Genomic DNA, 14,230 nt, shown 5'->3' with positions numbered 1-14,230 from the left:
ATTGCTAATAAAGGTTGTCTGTCAACTTTTTAGTTTAAAAATATGAACAGGAACATAGCACCAAGGATACATGTTGTATCCAAATGTATTTAAACCAACTGACATTAACCGAGATTTTACAATGTATTCATCTCAATTGAGGGGGGGGGGGAAACTTGCTTGCACTAATGTGAAGGGTGAAATTGAGATCTGGACTGCAGCACATAGGCTAGATCTGGTTCAAAGGCAGTGGTGTTGATTCGCAAAATGTCACACAGGTGAGTCTTGTCCTCACACAAGGCTACAGGGAACCAGACAGAGGGCCTTCTCGGTAGTGGCGCCCGCCCTGTGGAACGCCCTCCCGTCAGATGTCAAAGAGATAAATAATTACCTGACATTCAGAAGACATCTTAAGGCAGCCCTGTTCAGGGAAGTTTTTAATATGTAACGCTGTACTGTTTTTAACACTTGATTGGGAGCCGCCCAGAGTGGCTGGGGAGACTCAGCCAGATGGGCGGGGTATAAATAATAAATTATTATTATTATTATTATTATTATTATTATTATTATTATTATTATTATTATCACACAGTTCTTGTTAAAGTTCATAGCAGAGCATGAAAAGCTCAGCATTTTCTGCATGGATAGGACTGTACCTAATAGTTCCCTGACGGCACAACAAAACCAGATGTTATCTGTGTTAGAACATCCAAAGGTACCGTGTGCACCTATTGCACCAAACAGCTGCAGCTCCCAAATTACATATAAGGAAATAGCTCTTGAACTCACAAGTTTGAAAGCTATGCAAATGTAGGCTTTCATAAATCCATGGGAGTTCACGGTCCGGAAGATGGGGTTATGAAACATAGACCGTTATCCCAGCATTATCCATCCACCCATCATTCCGTTTTTGTCCCACCTGTCTCCAAGGAGCTCCAGGCAATCTACGTGGTTCTTCTCCTCTGCCCTCACTTTAACTCTCACAACAGCCCTGTGAGGTGGGTTAGGCTGGGGAAAAGTGGCTTCCCCCTAAACCACAGCAGTGAGTGTTAAGTAAGAGTGGCAATTTGAAGCTGGTTCTCCCCCAGGCCTCTAACCACTACATCACAATGGCTTTCAAACTTCTGAAAGGAAGGAAGATATGGGTAGATGTGTGTATGTGTGTGAATAAACACACACACAGGGCAGGAAAGCACAGTTGAATGCTATAAATATGCACACGACTGGGTGTTTCACAGCATGAAAACACAATATAAAAACACATAATGAAAATAGAAATAAAAACAAGAGCAACTCAATCATCCCACCCCCTTCCGCCACACATTTTAAAAGCACCTAGCGCAGCTCCAGACTGGAAAGGGGGGGGGCTGGGGGCTGGGACAAGCCAAGAAACTCACCACCAGATGTAAGTAGAGGGCTGTGGAATTCAGTTTAAACAGCATCTGCTGAATAGAAAGATGTTTTGTTAAGCACTCCTAAGTTTTTAGAAGAATGTGAAGAGAAGCAAAGAAGACGAGGCAGGATATCTTAATCAAAAGCCTCCCAAAAGTGCTCAGAAGACCCTCAAGAAGTTCAACCCTGGGAGAGGGAGAGCTCAAGATCCTTTCAAGCAAGAATACACGGCCCCGAAGTTGCCTCCTGCTGCCCCACTCCCTTCCCAACCGAGATACCCTCAGAGGAGAAACGCACAAACTTCATGAGCGACTGCTCTTTTCCCGCCCCCTCCAGCCGCCTTTCCTCTCTGTCTGCACTCCTCTCCATACAGGACTTGCCCCGCAGAGTTCCTGCAGGCAAGCGAGCGGCCAGGGCTCCAGTCAGACCTCTTGCGACACCCGCCTGCTAAGAAACCTGAGCGGGGGGGGGGGGGAGCAAGAAGACGGGACGCAGTAAAAGCGAATCTCTTTAGAATCATAGAATCCTAGAGTTGGAAGAGACCACAAGGGCCATCGAGTCCAACCCCCTGCCAAGCAGGAAACACCATCAGAGCACTCCTGACATATGGTTGTCAAGCCTCTGCTTAAAGACCTCCAAAGAAGGAGACTCCACCACACTCCTTGGCAGCAAATTCCACTGTCAAACAGCTCTTACTGTCAGGAAGTTCTTCCTAATGTTTAGGTGGAATCTTCTTTCTTGTAGTTTGGATCCATTGCTCCGTGTCCGCTTCTCTGGAGCAGCAGAAAACAGCCTTTCTCCCTCCTCTATGTGACATCCTTTTATATATTTGAACATGGCTATCATATCACCCCTTAACCTCCTCTTCTCCAGGCTAAACATGCCCAGCTCCCTTAGCCGTTCCTCATAAGGCATCGTTTCCAGGCCTTTGACCATTTTGGTTGCCCTCCTCTGGACACGTTCCAGTTTGTCAGTGTCCTTCTTGAGCTGTGGTGCCCAGAACTGGACACAGTACTCCAGGTGAGGTCTGACCAGAGCAGAATACAGTGGCACTATTACTTCCCTTGATCTAGATGCTATACTCCTATTGATGCAGCCCAGAATTGCATTGGCTTTGTTAGCTGCCGCGTCACACTCTTTGCCTGTCTTCAACTCTCCCGAGTCGTTATTAAGAGAGCCATGCAGGGGCATAGGAAAGGGGGGGCGGGGGGCAGGCCGCCCCAGGTGCCATCATGGAAGAGGGTGACAAATTACCAAGGAAAAATTGCTGCCCTGCTAGGGTGGTTCATAAAAAAAACTTTTTTAAAAAGGTCTTATCTGACTACAGTAGGGATTACATAGCTATATATGAAATTTCATGCATATCAGTTCAGATCTTGACCCTCCTCCATGAAAACAGCTGTTTACTTGGCTGTTTCCCCATGTTGTGAAGGCTGGAATTTCCATTCAGTGGAGCAGGCTCAAGCTATTAACTGATAAGCACGAAATTTCAAATATAGCTACATAATCCCTAGTTTAGTAACACCTTTGGAGCAGGCACTTTCACACAAAAAAGAGTTTTTTATGACCCATCCTCCTGCCCTATACTCCGCTGGGCTGAAACTAATTCGCCTAGTCTCCTTTTCTTCACCTAGGCCGACTTTCCAGGCTGCTGAGGAGGCCTGCCAAGGCTGCTGCCTGTCCTGGGCGCCCACTTTGGGCCCCGATCCTCCTCCAAAAAGCCTCTGCTGCCCCTGAAAGTGGAGCGTGTGGGACAGTGGCAGTGCTGCCGCCCTGTTTTGTCCACGCATGGCACCAGGAGGAGCAGCTCAGTGCTGCCCTGGGCGCTCGGCAGGCCAGTCTCCCTCTGCCCCCAGTCTTCCCTTCATGAAGCAGCTGTGGAATTGAAAGAAGATGAGAAAAAAATCAGCAAACCTATTCTGTGGCTAATTGACCAATTCCTTGAAATAGGGTCTATTAATGAAGTTCACACTTTTGACAACCAGTCTGATGCTTTTGCAGAAAGAGATTCCTAGACACAAGACTTTCATTTTTTAATTTTTTAAGCCCTTTCAGTCTCCCATCCCGAGGCTAAGTACAGCAAACTGTACATTCCCACTCCTCTCCCCAAGGCTGGATTATTTACTTCCATGTGCTTGTGTATCTGTGTCTCCCTTGTATCTATCAGGGACTACAGTGGTACCTCGGGTTACATACGCTTCAGGTTACAGACGCCGCTAACCCAGAAATATTACCTCGGGTTAAGAACTTTGCTTCAGGATGAGAACAGAAATCGTGCTCCGGCGGCGCGGCAGCAGCAGCAAGCCCCATTAGCTAAAGTGGTGCTTCAGGTTAAGAACAGTTTCAGGTTAAGAATGGACCTCTGGAACGAATTAAGTACTTAACCCGAGGTACCACTGTATTCTCTTGCCTTTCCTTTGATATCTATGCTACTGATTACTTCTGCTGTTTTAATTTTAGAGAAAGTGTTTAATTTAAAAAGGATCTGTACAATAGAATAACAGTGGGTTAAACCACAGAGCCTAGGACTTGCCGATCCGAAGGTCGGCGGTTTGAATCCCCGTGACGGGGTGAGCTCCCGTTGCTCGGTCCCTGCTCCTGCCAACCTAGCAGTTCGAAAGCACATCAAAGTGCAAGTAGATAAATAGGTACCGCTCCGGCGGGAAGGTAAACGGCGTTTCCGTGCGCTGCTCTGGTCCGCCAGAAGCGGCTCAGTCATGCTGGCCACATGACCTGGAAGCTGTACGCCGGCTCCCTCGGCCAATAAAGCGAGATGAGCGCCACGACTGGACCTAATGGTCAGGGGTCCCTTTACCTTTAATGCATTGAAGACAAGGAAATATTTGGGGGAGGGTGGTCCCAGAGCCCTAGTGCCACCATGCCAAAGAGGATAAAATGGGCTGACTTTGGTACTCTTGTGTCCTTCCCGCAATGTCCCTGCCTGTTACGTTACATGTGGGGAAACCCCTGTGGGGTTCCTCTCTGTGTAAAGTCTCCAAGCTGTTCCTGCGCACGCCTGACAAATCTGCCCCATTGTCAAAATTTATCTTTCCCCCCACCTCCAGTTGTGTGTCGTGGCTGAGGGGGAAAACAGAAGACTGATGGCCATCGGTCAGGGATGGTCTAGTTGAGATTCCTGCATTGCCCCCAGGGGGTTGGGCTAGATGACCCTCAGGGGTCCCTTCCAACTCTACAATTCTCTGGTGCAGGCTTGTGCAGAGGTATAGGCAGAAGTTGGATGCAAGGGGTGCATAGGATTGCAGCCCATCTTACGCACCGTCGGCTCGGGAATAAGTCCCACTGATCAAGATGGGACTAGATTGCTGCTGTGCAGTCCTGTTTTTTAAAGAAATGTTTTCCTTTTCAGATAATACAGAGCATGGTGAAATCACAATAAATAAAACCTCCCCTTCAGTAGTTTCAAGCACTACTACTGGTTCCACATAATATCTGTACTGCATTGTTTACTGCGACAGCATCTGCACTTTGGAACTCCCCGCCTATTGCAACAAAGCACATGCCTTTGCTAGACTCTTTTCGGGCACCTGCTAAAAGCATTCTTCTTTAAGGCAAGCATACATAGATGCTTAGGAAGTTGAAGTAAATTTAATCTGTTTTAATTTTTTAGCTTTTGTATGTTTTAAAGTAGGATTGTTGATTTTTCTTGATTTTACTGCTGTGGGTTTTTTTGTTTGTTTTTTTGTTTTGGTAAACCACTTTGCAGGTTTTTAAAAATAAATTTTATTAAATAAACAATAAATATAAATAAAATAACACAATCCATCCTGTAGATTTAAGTATCTGTCCATAGTCGCCTACTTGTTATCAGAGGCCCAGAATCGGCATTCCTTTGTAAGAAAATATGAAATAACGCAAAACCATTTTTGCAGGCAAAAAATAAAATGAAAAAAATCAACGGGAGGGGGAGGGTGGCAAGAAATTTTCCGCACCGGGTACCACCTGACCTTCTTTGCCACGTGCTTTTAGCTCAGCCTTAAGCGGGCTTACTCGGGAGTAAGTGACCTGGCACGCCTTGCGACTTGGCAAGCCTGTACAGATCCTGCTGGAGTGCAGCAGGATGACCCGGGCAGCCCCCTCCCACCGGCCAAGCGACCAATCGCAGCAAAAGCAGCACCGCCCAAGGGAAGCAACCGACCAATCGCAGCCCGCCTCTAAACTTCCTTGGCGGAGCGTTGCTCCAGGGGAGAGTAAGCCGAGCAGCAGGCAGGCGCTTTGCATGGGGGGGTTGGCTTTGCAACAGATGGATTTTTCCAAATTGCACGTGGGGCCGTTTTAACCCCCCCCCCCGCAGAAGCCACCCTCCTCTGCTGCAGCCCTGGGACCCCCCACCTTCTCCCCACTGCACCCTCCGGGGGGGGGGGGAGAGGAGACTCACCAGATCCCAGGAGAGGATTGCCCTTCCCAAAGGAGTAAGCAGCGTCTTTATACAAATGCAGAATACACAGCACTGTAGTTGCGGACCTCGTGCGATTTCGCCCCTCCCAGGGGCTCCCCCCCCACACACACATGAGCCACCCTCCCCTGCTGCAGCCCTGGGACCCCCACCCTCCCCCCACTGCACCCTCTGGGGGGAGGAAGAAGAGACTCACCAGATCCCCGTGGAAGAGAGCAATGCAGCATTTGCAGCAGAGGAAAGCAACCCCCCCTTACAGGAAGGGGAGGGAGGGGCTTTTCCTCTGGAGGACCTGCTCCCCTTTGCTTCCTGTCCTCTCTAGGAATGCAGCTCGGTTCCCTTTAACCCTTGCAAAGCCGAGTCCACCCTGCTCAGTCCTCTCTGCCTTTTCTCTCCTGCATTGCACAATCCCAGAGATGCTCATTTTGAGGGGACGCTCTTGGTTGGCCTGTGATCTGCTCCCTCCCTTGGCCAGAAACTGGAGGAAGAGGTTGCAGGGAAAAGGGGTTTGCAGGAAGCAAGGAACCTCATCCTAGAATCCAGGAATGGGAGGGATAGAAGGGGGTCCTAGGGTCATCTAGTCCAACCCCCTGCAGGGCAGGAATCTGCAAAAGCATCCCGGACAGATGGCCTCTGCTCTGAAACTCCAAGGAAGAAGAGTTCCACCACCTTCTTACTGTAGCAGGAAACCCCCCACCCCAATCATTCTGTTTGTACAAACTTCACACACACACTTACACACTACATACGCCACATTTCTGTTATAAATTCATAGAAAATCAACCATACATCGGATTTGCACTGTTCCATTTTTATTTTACTCCATATGACAAGAACTAACAAAGGGGGGTGGCTTGGCCCTGGTCAACCATAATCCCTTCACTGTCTCAGCACATCTGCAGGAGCCCTGCCCAGATGATCCCAGACAGAAGACAATCAAGATCACAAAGTACTTGCATATGGGAGTGGATTCAGCATGGACTGAAACAAAGGACAATGACCAGATCTTCCCTCTGGGGGCAGGAAACTGCAAACTCCCCTTTGTCTCCTGGAAGTGACTCATGGGGAGGGGGGAAAGGAGGAACCAGCCAGGTGACAAGATACTCAGGTTACCACCAACTCCTCCCTCAACCCCTCCTTTCTGTAATGTATGCATGATGTTTCTGGGGGGTGGGCTTGACCTAGAGGAGGGGAATTTCAAAAGTTTTTATAAGACCTGGCACACTATTTTTCTGGGTCTTTCCTCTCTCCTGCAAGTGAGGGGAACACCCTGATGCATCAGTTCAATAAAGGCCAAGCCTACAGGCTGCTGTTTTGCTCCAAGTTATCCTGGTTGGTGTCTTTGTTTTGTCCAAGGGAGCCCTCGGATTTTTCTGGTAACATTACCTTCAGAAAGATTTTCCAGCTGTTGAGTCAGAACCTTTTTCTTGCCACTTGAAGCCATGGGTTTGGGTCCTACCCTGGGGAGGAGGAGAAAACAAGCTGGCTCCATCCTCCATGGGACAGCCCTTGAGATATTGACAGATGTCTCTCATGTCTCCCATTCAGCTAGATCTCAACTGAGGGTGGAGTATGATGACACGCTGTTCCTGCCTCTCCTGGGAGTGAAGATGAAATGTCCCTGTTGATTTTTAGTTGCATTTAGGATACTTAAATTGTGGCACCCAGAACTGAACACAGTACAGTGGTACCTCGGGTTAAGTACTTAATTCGTTCCGGAGGTCCGTTCTTAACCTGAAACTGTTCTTAACCTGAAGAACCACTTTAGCTAATGGGGCCTCCTGTTGCTGCCGTGCTGCCAGAGCAAGATTTCTGTTCTCATCCTGAAGCAAAGTTCTTAACCTGAAGCATTATTTCTGGGTTAGCGGAGTGTGTAACCTGAAGTGTATGTAACCTGAAGCGTATGTAACCCGAGGTACCACTGTATTCCAGGTGTGGTCTGACCAAGGCAGACTAGAGTGGTTCTGTGACTCCCCTGAGATGCCTCCCACTTTTCTTTGTTGCTGAAATTGTCTGCGTTTGTGCCTTTCATATTTCTCCTTGGGGAAACTGCCATCCATCCTGGACTCTCTTCTCTTGGAGTATTTCTGACCATGGGATCTCACCCCGTAGCTCCTTCAGCTTTTTGAAATTGGCCTTCTCGGAGTCTATAGCGTGTGTCCGACTACACTCAGCTTTCCCTTCCCTCTGTATCGTGAAACTTAGGAGGACCCAGATCTTCCTCTTCCTGCCTGTGTGCATGCATTGCTAATCTTTGTTCACTATAATTATAGAGCAGGAATTTCTATCCCTTTTGATCTGGCGGCGTTTTGATGAAGCCTCCAAAGGAACATCGGAAGCTGCCTGAACTCTAAGATAATCTTCTGAGGCCCTTCTTCATATGCCGCCTCCTCGAGAAGTCCAGAGGGTGGCAACATGAGATTGGGGCCTTCTCTGCAGTGGCTCCCTGTCTATGGAATGGTCTCTCCAGGGAGGTTTGCCTGGAGCCTTCATTATATACCTGTAGTGTCAGACGGCTGTCAGCAACTCCCGGCTGGTTGCCCAGGAACGAATAAAGACAAAGGAATGTTTCTCTTTTCATTCATTTTTTACAGAGAGGCCATAGAACCCAGCCTTTTGGATAATGGCATTGTCCCGAGTGAATCTGTCTTTGAGCTCTTTGCTCTCCTACTTTCAAGGCTCACCAAGTTCTGGGAGATGGAGGGTCTAAATGATGCTTTCTAAATACATTGTATCAGTCAGTTGTCACCACCCTGCTGCTGCTTCCTCCTCCTCCTCCTCTCCCATTATTTCCCAACTTTCCCCCTCATCTGCCTCTGAGCTATGACCTTGTTGATGTAAAGCAGAGTTCCGTGCCCAGCGGAAGGATGAGGAGTACGTACTACATACTCTATATTGCTTTATTTACAGTTCAAAGCTGATATATTACAGAAAGACATCTTGCCTCTGCAGGAGCAGATAATGCATCCTCTCTCCTCGACAGCTTGGAGAGAATCACACAGTGAAAAACAGGAAACCAGTGTACGTCACATCCAGTCTCCCTTTCCCGTGAGAAACTCCAACAGTACAGACTGTGGAATGTAAACACCTGTCTCGTGACAAGCCCTTTCGCTGCACAGTGAAGGAAAACAGAAACCAACATCCTCCCCCTTTCTGTGAACATCACTGGGCAGCGTGTTCGTACAACATCAGTACAAACCCAACTTCTGCACATAGGTACAGTGTTGATCCCTTGATACAATCTTGGACAATACATCAGCAGGAATTTCATTACCTGGCATATAGGACACCGTTACAAGTCCCTTCTGAATACATTCCCTAGCATGCTGCAACTTTAATTGCAAGTGCTTCGTGCTTTGCTTACAACCTTCAGACTTCAGCAAAGCCAAACATGCTTTGTTGTCCTGGTAAACCTGGATTGGACATTTGACAGGAATTTTCATATCTTTGCACAATTGTACCAACCATTCACAATCCTTAAGTGAATAAGACAGTGCATTCAGTTCGGCTTCACAAGTACTTAAGCTAACTGTTGTTTGCTTCTTGCATGACCAATCAAAAAGACCCTGATTGTACATGTAGCAAACTCCAGACGTACTTTTCCTGTCTGTAGTGTCACTTCCAAAACTTGCATCTGCAAATATCTCAAGACCACCAGACTTCTGATTGTTAAATCTCAGTCTGTAATGCATAGTGCCTTTCAAATACCGCGCTATGCGTTTCAGAGCTTTCCAATCCTTGACACTAGGATTGTTGACTTGTCTGCTTAGCAAATTACAGCTAACAGCAATGTCTGGTCTTGAACATCTGGCAATGAAGTTTAGCTTGCCTAGCACACTTCTGTACAGTGTAGTGTCAGAAAATGCTTCTTCATTGTCATCTACCTGATAACCTGTTGTCATCGGTGTGTCTACAGGGTTAGCATCCATCAGGTTTAGCTTGCTTAACACATCAGCAATTTTCCGTGACTGGTGTACTAGAATGTTACCATCTTGATCTCTCTCTATTTCCAGAGATAGGTAGTTGTTTACCTCACCAAGATCTTTCATGTCAAAGTGCTCTTTCAGTTGAGCTAGGGCGTTATTGTACATTGCGACATCTTTCCAAAAGAATAATAAATCATCAACATAAAACAAACAGTACAGTTTCTTTAGCCCCTCCTCTTTGACAAATACACATGGATCAGCTTTCCCTTGCTGAAAACCTAGAGAAAACAATACTTCAGTGAGTTTTGTGTGCCAACACTGTGCACTTTGTTTGAGACCATAAAGGGATTTCTTCAGAGCACAAACAAATCCCTGTTTTACCTGTACGCCATCAGGTGGAAGCATATAAAGTGATTCATCTAGAGATCCGTACAGAAAAGCTGTATTAATATCATGGTGACTAATGTGTAGATTTTCTTCTGCAGCTAGCTTGAGCATAAGCCTAATGCTTTCATACCTCACTGTGGGTGAGTAGGTCTCGTGATAGTCTTCACCTGGTACCTGTGCAAAACCTCTGGCTACCAATCTGGCTTTGTGTCTGACTATCTTGCCATTTTGATCTGTCTTCGCTTTGAAGACCCATTTGCTTCCAAGCAGTTTCATTCCTGGAACTACTGGAACAAGCTCCCATGTTTTGTTCCTTTCCAAGGAATCAAGCTCAGCCTTCATGGCATTTAACCATGGCTCAGCTTCCTTTGAATCCAAACCCTGGATTTCTTGGAAACTTGAAGGTTCAAATACCTTCTTGGAGCTTTTAACAGCTGTTACTGCTATCGTAGCAAACTCATCAGCAAATCTCTTTGGAGGTTTGCCTTTCGTGGCTCTCTGTGACCTACGAATTAGCCTTAAGTCTTCAACACTCTCCTCTTCCTTCTTAGGAGAAAAACGACCTATTGTGAACAATGGTTCCTCCAATTCTTCTCGATCAGAGCATTCAGAGGGTCGCATAGAGGCTTTCGCACTCTTGAAATCCTCTGAATCACCCGATTCAGTTTCAGATTCAGACTCAGAACCTTCATCAGTGGGTGTGGGTTGTTGTGGTTGCTTTTGACTATCCTCAGTCTCATCACCGTCATCAGGATAACATTGGAAAATTCCCACATTCTCCCCCCACTTTGCATTGTACTCAACACTTCTCGTGAGCTTAATTGTCTTAGAGTCAGTCATCATTATTCTGTAAGAACCTTTCTGATAACCTAGAAAGATACCATGCAATCCACGCTTGTCTAACTTGGAGTTTTGTGGTGAGTGAATCCACATGTCAGAACCAAAAATTTTCATGTGTTTGATGTATGGCTTCTTGCCAAACATCTTCTCATAGGGGGTACAACCAATCGCTGAAGATAACCTGCGATTGTAACTGTAAACAAAACACGAGAGAGATTCGGCCCAATAACTCTCTGGAAGATTGGCATCATGCAGCAAGGTTTTTAACCCTTGAAGCAATGTCTGATTTGCCCGTTCCGCAAGTCCATTCTGCCATGGCGAGCGAGGACTAGACAAATCGTGTTGAATTCCTTTCTCAGACAGAAAAGCTTCAAACTGCTGAGAAGTGAATTCTCCCCCACGATCACTGAAAAGAGTCTTTATCTTCTTACCATGCACATTTTCCAACCAAGCACAGAATTCCTTGAACCTAGGAAAAGCCTCTGATTTCTGCTTGAGATTGTACACAAAAATATATCTAGAAAATGCATCAATGAGAACCATGAAGTACCTATTTCCACCCAAAGAGGGCGCTAGTGGTCCAACCAAATCAGCATGAACAATCTGGTATGGTTCCGTAGCTTGCCTACTAGACACCTTACCTTTCGCAGCCATTTTCACCTTGTTTGCTGCGCATGCTTTGCACTTCATGTGGTACCTGCAGGGTTTAATAGTCATACCTTCAACCAAGGCAGGCATTTTAGATACTGCCTCAAAATGCAAATGTCCAAATTTTCGATGAAAATCATGAATACATCCTGCATGCAAACTTTTGTTAGAATCTGCAATGCAACAAGTGTCATCCTGCACAACATCATCATAATACAAAACAAACAAACGATCAACATATTCAGCATGCAATACATAGTCATTTTTCTTTGTGATGATGCACTTCTTGTTCTTGAAGGACACGTCAATGTTCCGCTCATTCAGCTGTCCAACGCTGAGCAAATTATGTTTGGAATCTGGCACGTAAAGGACATTCTGTATCGATAAGTCCAAACTGTGAAGAACAACAGTTCCGTAGCCTTTGCTGGGAATAGTGTGGTCATCCGCCTGGTGAATCGCACCTTCCTGCGGCGTAAAAGACACAAACAGTCTCTTATCATTGCACATGTGGTGGGTCGCCGCTGAATCAACAACGAAGAAAGATCTAGACGTCTTCTGGACCTCTGCAACCTTTGGAGTGAAGCGTGAAACCATAGCCTTGTGCTGCGTTGTCCTAGACACCGGACCTTTGCCTTTGCCTCGGCCTTTTCCACGCGATGAGCTTTCGCTGCGCTGCTCTGTCTTGGCCTTGGGATATCTGCATTCCCTCTTCATATGGCCTAGACGTCCACATGAGTAGCATTTCACTGCCTTCAAAGCTTTGGCGCCATCTGGTGGTTCCACTGCACTATGGGATGACGTCTGCGAAGACTCCCCCTTGCCCATGCAGCTAGCACCCCGGCGATCCGCTTCATTTAAAATCACGGCAGTAACAAAGTCCACTGTCAGCTGAGCAGTTGGCTGCACAGCAATCTGGGTTGCAACAGACTCCCAACCTGAACCCAAAGATTGTAGTATCATGAAAGAATACACAGCCTCTGGAAAGTTGAGTCCTCTCTGTTGCAGCTCATGTCTCAGATTTTGCATCTCCATCAGATGTAAACGCACATCTCCACCTTCAGCAAGAGCCATATTATGCAGCTTGTTAAAGTAAAACATAGTAGATCCAGCTTCTGTCCTTAAGTGAGCCTCTCTCAAAGAGTCCCAAATTTCTCTGGCTGAGGTCTTATCACGCAATAGACAGAGCTCTTCTGGGGACACTATCAATGTAAGAGTTCCCCTTGCTTTAGAATCTTTAGCTTCCCATGCATCTGTAACTGGAACTGGGGGGGTGTCTGTAATCACCTCAAACAAACCCTCTTTCCGCAGAATTGCCTCTGCATACAGAACCCAGTCCGCATAATTTTTCTTGTTGAGCTTAGGAATCCCACAAGCATCCTGAAGGGCCATCATGACTCTGGCATTAGCCTTCAGCGTCATATATGCTGCTTTAAATCTTGCTGCGTCACTGCTGCAGCTGCTTTATTCCAAAAGCGCACTTAAAAGTTACTTTCGATTTCCCCAGCATAGTAACTTGTGCCTGGGAGCCTTTTGCCTATTCCCGGCAAAACGGCTTTAAAAGTTCAAAGTCCAGCCATAAAGCCATTAACTAGAAGCTGGCAGGCTGCCCGGAGCAGTAGTACATACCTCATCAATCACTTTTACGCGCAGAGCAGATTCCGATCCGATCCGTCCCTCTGCATTCCGATGCTTTGCCGGCACTCCGATTCGACTTCTGGGCCCATAACCACGTGTTGATGTAAAGCAGAGTTCCGTGCCCAGCGGAAGGATGAGGAGTACGTACTACATACTCTATATTGCTTTATTTACAGTTCAAAGCTGATATATTACAGAAAGACATCTTGCCTCTGCAGGAGCAGATAATGCATCCTCTCTCCTCGACAGCTTGGAGAGAATCACACAGTGAAAAACAGGAAACCAGTGTACGTCACATCCAGTCTCCCTTTCCCGTGAGAAACTCCAACAGTACAGACTGTGGAATGTAAACACCTGTCTCGTGACAAGCCCTTTCGCTGCACAGTGAAGGAAAACAGAAACCAACAGACCTCACTCAAACCCCTGTTGTAAATGTAAACTGTCTTCTTCCTCCTCCTCCCTGGAAGAGTCAGGCTGGGGAGGCGGTCTCCACCATTCCTTCTTTGCCCAGTCCCTGACATTTAGGCACCAGGAGAAAACGTTCCTCTCGAACCAGACCTTTGGCTGATTGACATCCAGTGCCCTTCTGAAATGTGTTGGGGAGGTTATTGACTTGTTTTTGTTTTTATTTTGATTACCGTATTTTGTGGTTTTATATTCTGATTTTATTCTGTGAACTGCCCCGAGGCCTGTGCATATAGTGTGGTATATAAATTTAATAATAATAATAATAATAATAATAATAATAATAATAATAATAATAATGCTAATAATGCTATTAGCAATCCTGGAGATTTGACTTCCTCCTTCAAAAGAAGGACCGTCACCTGATTAAAGGAATAGGAGGCATAATTGTTCTACATTTTATGTGTTCTATGTTTTAAACGGTCCTCAGGTCTTTTGATGAAGGGCAGTGTATAAATTTACTAGATAATAACAACAACAATCATCGATTTTTAGTCCATTGAATTAGCAATTAAGCATTTCTGGAAGGGGAAATGGCATACTT

General features: G+C 46.4%; 2 protein-coding genes across 6 annotated transcripts in view; one reads left to right on the top strand and one right to left on the bottom strand.

Moving 5' to 3' along the window:
- The window catches only part of LOC114595218 (zinc finger protein 75D-like), a 437,997-nt gene that overhangs the window by 123,536 nt on the left and 300,231 nt on the right, over positions 1 to 14,230 (top strand). The gene's annotated exons all lie outside the window — the stretch shown is intronic.
- The window catches only part of LOC144327614 (uncharacterized), a 32,372-nt gene that overhangs the window by 5,793 nt on the left and 12,349 nt on the right, over positions 1 to 14,230 (bottom strand). The window lies entirely within an intron of this gene.

This window comes from Podarcis muralis, chromosome 4 (genome assembly GCF_964188315.1).
Source record: "Podarcis muralis chromosome 4, rPodMur119.hap1.1, whole genome shotgun sequence".
Classification (NCBI taxonomy): domain Eukaryota; kingdom Metazoa; phylum Chordata; class Lepidosauria; order Squamata; family Lacertidae; genus Podarcis; species Podarcis muralis.
Note: the sequence above shows the minus strand (reverse complement) of the source record. Positions and strands in the feature narration are given on the sequence as shown.